Source organism: Rhagoletis pomonella, unplaced genomic scaffold, assembly GCF_013731165.1.
Source record: "Rhagoletis pomonella isolate Grant_MI unplaced genomic scaffold, Rhpom_1.0 Rhpom_scaffold_00005, whole genome shotgun sequence".
NCBI classification, from domain to species: domain Eukaryota; kingdom Metazoa; phylum Arthropoda; class Insecta; order Diptera; family Tephritidae; genus Rhagoletis; species Rhagoletis pomonella.
Genome location: NW_023458559.1, coordinates 3,718,760 through 3,725,814, shown reverse-complemented (window position 1 = coordinate 3,725,814; position 7,055 = coordinate 3,718,760).

Sequence of the window (7,055 nt, the reverse complement as noted above, 5' to 3'; positions counted from 1 at the left end):
AATGTACAGACATCGACCTGTTACAATTTTATTATATGTATAGATGAGCAAAATTACATCGTGATGGGTTTGTTGAATTTATTAAATAAAATCTTTTAATAATACATACATATGTACATACAGATTAATTTCCAGTTTGGAGTTGAGGGGGTGAGAAATGCCATAAACGTAAGTAATGTGCCATTATCCATTGTACTCCATTTATCCATTGTATTTGAAGCTAAATTGCATTCTTTTTATGTACATATTTTCAATATATGTATATAGGGTTGCCAGCTTTTTATGCGCGAAATCAGTACATTAGACCTTTTCATGCTAAAAAAATCAGTACCTTTCAGTACATTCTTATTCAAAGCAAAATTATGATTGTAAGTAACATAAAATAATTTAAAACGCCTGAGTTCTTGTTTTTAACGATATTTTGGTATATAAATACAGTAGAGTTCATAAAAAGTAAAAGTTTTATTCATTTTAACATGAGTGTACACATCATTATACATAGGAGCCAATAAATTATTATATATTTGTGACTTTTTGAATAGCAATAATGAGATCATTCCCATTTTCAATGTTTAAATAGTCAAAGAATTCTATACATTTCATTTTAAAATTACTTTTAGTTTGAAGTTCCCTTTCAAAAATTTTAATTAGAAGCCGATTTCTCTCTTTGCGCCAGGAAACAAACTTTATTCTTAAGATCCTCTAATATTGTGAAAAAGTTGCACTTTTTAAGGAGTTCATCCATATTTCCTCATGGCTTAAATAATTTTTCAACTACGCAAAAACTGTGAAAGACTAAGAATTCGCTAAAAAGAGTATCTAACTTTATGTCTTGTATGCAAAACTTTTTTACAAAATCAGTAAATTGAGAAAAAGGAGTTGTAAGTTATAGGCAAAAGCCATTCGAATATTGAAATTAATTGTTATTAAACTGAAAGTTATTTTCGAGATAACTAGCAACACTTGGCAAAAATGTATCTAAAACATGTCAACTATAATTAAATTATTTTCTTCTTATTTTTTACCATACAGTTTAGGGAGTTCCAACGTTATGTAAAAACCTTAAGAAAATACTAAAGTATGTATTTTGTTAGAATAGAAAATTCAGTACAAACCAGTACAAATTTTGAAAAATCAGGATACTAGCGTACTGATTGAAGAAATGAATAAAATCAGTACAAGAGATGAAATATCAGTAATGTACTGATCAAATCAGTACGTCTGGCAACCGTATATGTATATGTATATCATGTACTAGACTTGTTTGGTTTCGTCGAAGAAGAGTAAAATATTTACAGTCATTAACTATGGAAAACATCTCCGTGTCGAAATTCTCAAATTTATTTTTAAATGTTAACAATATGCATGTTTATACCTGTGACAGACATCTAGTAACAATACCATCATAAAGTTATTATAGTATTCTATTTACTAGGTTCAATGGCACACATAATTTAGTATTTCATTCCTAGTATTTCAAATATTTTTATACCCGAGCACACTTGTGCACAAGGGTATTATAACTTTGTTCACATAACGGTTGTTTGTAACAGGCAAAACGAATCGAGATAGATATAGGGAAATGTATACATAAATGATCAGAATGAAAAGAGAAATCGATTAAGCGGTGACTGGCTGTCCGTCCGTCCGTCCGTCCGTCTGTGCACACGATAACTCGAGTAAAAACTGAGATATCTTAACGAAACTTGGTACGTGCACTTCTTTTGGGCGTAGGACGGATGGTATTGGGCGAAATCGGACAACAACCACGCCTACCTCCCATATAACGGTAATTTCGAGAAATACGAAATCCTCGATAAATCAGTAAATATTAAAGCTAATTTATTCAAAATTGACAGTTGCAACAATTCTTTATCAGGAAATACGCTTATGATAAAATTTTGGAAAATGGGCGTGGCACCGCCCACTTATGATCACATTTATGTATATCGGTAACAGGCCTAGCAATTTGTACCAAACTCGGTATGGTTATTGTGCTTGCCACATAAAAGCAAACCGTTGAAAATTATTGAAATCGGACTAAAATTACAGCCGCTTTTCATATAACGGTAAATTTCGGAAATGCTTGAAATTTCAATATTTCGAAATTTAAGGATGCTAGTTTACTTCATATTTATACACCCGCTTATCATGTAGCGGTAGCTTTCGGAAAGGTGGAAAACATATGTTTAATACTTGCGCCGGGTATTTAATGTTCGGCTCCGCCCGAACTTAGACTTTCTTACTTGTTCTATTAAAACTTTTTGGTCCGACAATTTTACCAACAATTCACGTTTACGATTTTCATTGGTACATTCATCTGCTGAGATTATGGATGGTGGTCATTTGCCGCTTTAAATAACCTAAAGAAAGTGTTATAACCGTGAAGAAGTTCTTGAAATTCTCCAACTGTGCACCATTTCATAGCACGGTTATTCGCAAAACGAAGTAAATTTGAAGAATTTTTCCTCTTCACTCCCTGGCGGCAACAATGACCCGGTTCTATAGTGAATCTGTCCTAGAAGCTTTACAGTATACTTGGTGGAAATTTCAAAATGGGTGGGAATCATTGCTCTACAGAAATGCAATATACATATCCTTATTTCAGACGAAATACCTTAAAAGCTTGAACGCATAATAATATTGGAAAATCACATCCATTGGGCCAATCGTAACACAGGAGAGTTCGATATACTCAATGGTGCAACAGGTCGAAATCGTTTTGATTTCATTCCTAAAACTTCTAGCTGTGTTTCGTAGAATACCAGCCAAATACATTATATTTTGCTTTGCTGCCTCTATGCTTAAGTGCACATTTAAGATACCTACTCCAAAATGCGCACCAAAAGCATTATTTTTAACATTTGCAACAACTGCTCCGATAGAGGCATTTAACATACCTTCACATTGGCGATACCTGCCTTAAAAATTGTGCGACTAGTATCAATTATCAATGAAAGTATTACGTTTACCTGCACTGGCCCTACAATTACCTAATTTTACAACCTTTTATTTATTTTCCTCATCTCGCAGAACAACGAAAATGGCTGTCAATTTATGTAGTTATATAGATAATTAGATAACATTCGGTAAAAATTTCGCTTGCAGTAATTTCTACATGGTAAGTGCTCCGCCAATATTTGGTTTCATAGGGATTCGGATACCTTCCTCATTGAAGTAGTAAAGAAAATTCGCTTAAGTGCCTTTTTCGGTTACGTGCACAAGTTTTTCGTGCAAAGAAGGATGTGCAGCTAAGCAAAATATACTGTACTATGAAACTTTAGATGATATTGTTATTAGATAAAAACCATGTTGATCACATAGTAAGAAGTTTTTATTTCAAGACATACGTATGGTATTTGCTCGGTTCGTAGTAACAATACTTGATGTCTGTCACAGGTATTACTGAAACTTCCTTCTTTTTTATCATGGTTTAAACCAGGGTACGAAAATAAACTATATTGTACGTTACTATTTCGTTTCGTTTATTACTTCAACAGTTCGGTACAATACGAAAACCAAACGGCTGAGTTCACTTTGGCGATAGTACACTACAGTAGTTTAGTAGTTACAGACGAAACAATTAACGAAATGAATCGTGCAGAGAAAAATATATGTATGTATGTACACATATGCAATAACTAAACACAAAACGAATGGCTGCAATGAATAAAAAAAAAAATAAAAATGTTTTTTAATTGAATTGGATATGAAAATTTACAGAAAAAAATATTTTTCACGTAATTGAAACGTTCGCATACATATAAAACGTACCCAAACGTACCGATGAGAGTCACTTTTAAAATTCTTGACGTTTCCAAACAATTTAATTTTTAAATTTACTCACAAGCTCACACACACGTTTTCATTTTCAAACTCAAGCAACAAAAATTTCGAACAATTTCATTTTTTTATTTTCACTTTTATATGATTTTAAAATGTTGGCAAACTTCAAGAAAAAATCATGGCCGACAAATTGAGAGAACGGTTCTACCTTGCTATATTTTTATCATGCCCTATGGTACAATTGTCACAAACGAAAAGCAAACGTTTCTCGTTGGGGAAAATGACAGTGAATCTTACAATTTGTTTCTGACTATGTACAAAACTGTACAAAACCCATATATGTAATACTCCTATATTGGCAGTAAGAGCTAGCACCGTCCGAAAACACTACAGTACAGATATATCAATAAACACGTACGAAAGAAAAGGAACGCATACGTTTATAAATAAACATGTACACAACACATATACAAAAACGGCACTCAAGTACACAACACATTGACAAAAACGGTTGTAGACTGTCTCGCTTTGATTTCGGAATGCTTACACATTGAGAAGTTAGCTTACTGCCAATATAGAAGTATTACATATATGACAAAACCACAAATGATATCATGATCGATTAGCAAATGGGAATTGTTTTGTACAGTTTATTTTCGTACTCTGGTTTAAACAGCTTTATAAACTGACGTTTTCATACATTTTGAAGTTATAAACCTTTTTTAAAGCTAATTTATCTTTTATGAATATGGCTACAAGTTTTAGGTAAAAATATTTATTAATAGAATAGTAAATATGTATATTCCCACCCAGCATTTTCTGAAATTATTGATCTTATTCGAGTCTTTTTTGAGTCCTACTCGCGATTAAAATAATCATAAATGCGCTAATATTCTGATCATAAAAGACTCTTTTGTCGGTAGAAAATGGTACCCTGCCCGCGACTCTTCTTGACGAGTCTCTTATTACCCACTTTTCTGATCAGTTTTGACTCTTTTTCGAGTCGTATTTATATTCATTTGTGAGCCTTATTCAAATGATAATTCAGTTGTACTTCTTATCAGTCTTTTCCGCTTAATTTTTTAGAGGTATTTGTAAACATTTATGAGCCTTTTTTGGGTAATTTTCCGTCGCATTTCTAAATATTTTCGAGTCTTTTCCGAGTCCCTTTTCAGTGTATTTTTAAATCGTTTGCGCTGCGAAAAATTAAATAAGTATCAAATTAATTTGTAATTCGCAAATCACCATATTTTATAGAGTTCAAATGAAGAGTTAATGAAATTTTTAATAAAATCCATTATTACAGTTGAAAATATTTCAAAATTATCCTCCTGGATAAAGATACTTGGCACAGAGAACTTTTAACAATGTATAAAAACCATATGAATTTGCAACTTTTTAAATAAAGGGCAAGTTGCAAGTTGCTAAAAAACCGCGTTGGTATTTAATCAAGTATTAAATATATGTTTTCTACCTTTCCGAAAGCTACCGCTACATGATAAGCCGGGGTGTATAAATTTTAAGTAAACTAGAGTCCTTAAATTTCGAAATATTGAAATTTCAAGCATTTCTGAAATTTACCGTTATATGAAAAGCGGCAGTAATTTTAGTCCGATTTTAACAATTTTTTGCTTTTAGGTGGCAAGCACAATAACCATACCGAGTTTGGTACAAATTGCTAGAACGGTTAGCGAGATACATATATGTGATCATAAGTGGGCGGTGCCACGCCCGTTTTCCAAAATTTTATCATAAACGTATCTCCTGGTAAAGAATTGTTGCAACCATCAATTTTGAATAAATTAGCTTTAATAAATATTTACTGATTTATCGAGGATTTCTCGAAATTACCGATTTAAAAAATTGTCGGCCAATTGGTATGCTGTACCAGGGCCAACAACTGTGCCAAGGTTAGAAGAAATTGGTAAAGCGGTTACCAAGATATACACATGTTACCATAAGTGAAATTTTGTGGCTACGCCCATTTTCCAAACATTTGTAATATTCTTATTTTTCGTCTAAAATTTATTGCAAATATCAATTTTGAGTGAATTATCTTCAGTAGTTACTAAAATATCGCAGTTTTCATATTTCTGAAAATTACCGTTATATGGGAGGTAGGCGTGGTTATTGTCCGATTTCGCCCATTTTCAATACTGTCCGTCCTACGCCCACAGGAAGTGCATGTACCAAGTTTCGTTAAGATATCTCAATTTTTACTCGAGTTATGGTGTGCACAGACGGACAGACGCACGGACGGACGGACAGACAGTCATCGCTTAATCGATTTCTCTTTTCATTCTGATCATTTATGTATACATTTGTCTGTATTTATCTCGATTTGTTTTTCCTGTTACAAACAAGCGTTATGTGAACAAAGTTATAATACTCTTGTGCACAAGTGCGCTCGGGTATAAAAATCCCGTGTCACTGTGCTAATCTCCGAAACCGCTTAACCGATTTCAATGAAATTTTGTGGGTGTGTATTGTTGGCTCCAACTTAAAAGATAGGATAGTTTTGAATTCGAGAAAAATTATTATTTTTTCATCGAAATGCTCTCAACGTGCTTATCTTAATATATAAAAATCCCGTGTCACTATATTCGTTTACGCTAATCTCCGAAACCGCTTAACCGATTTCTATGGAAATTTGTAGGTGTGTATTGTTGGTTCCAACTTAAAAGATAGGATAGTTTTGAGTTCGAGAAACATTATTCTTTTTTCTTATCTGCTTATCTTAATATGTAAAAATCCCGCGTCACTGTGTTCGTTTACGCTAATCTCCGAAACCTCTTAACCGATTTCATTGAAATTTTGTGGGTGTGTATTGTTGGTTCCAACTTAAAAGATAAAAAAATAAAAATTTTGGGCGGGACGAAGTTCGCTGGGTCTGCTAGTATAAAATAAAACTAAAAAGTTCAAAATAAAATAATGTAAAAAAAAAATATTTTTTAAAACAAGCTTTTATTTAACCAGTACTATCAAAAGAATAAAATAAAGTAGTGTAACAAAAGATATTTTAGCAAGAAAATTTTGTAAAAACTGCACTAAAATCTATGCATATAATAAAAAAAATATAAACAAATATAATATAAAATAAAATTAGAGAGTTGCCACCTGTTTGAAAATAGGAGTTTAAGTAAATTGATAAGAAACAAGTAAAAAAGTCTAAGTTCGGGCGGAGCCGAACATTAAATACCCGGCGCAAGTATTAAATATATGTTTTTCACCTTTCCGAAAGCTACCGCTACATGGTAAACCGAGGTGTA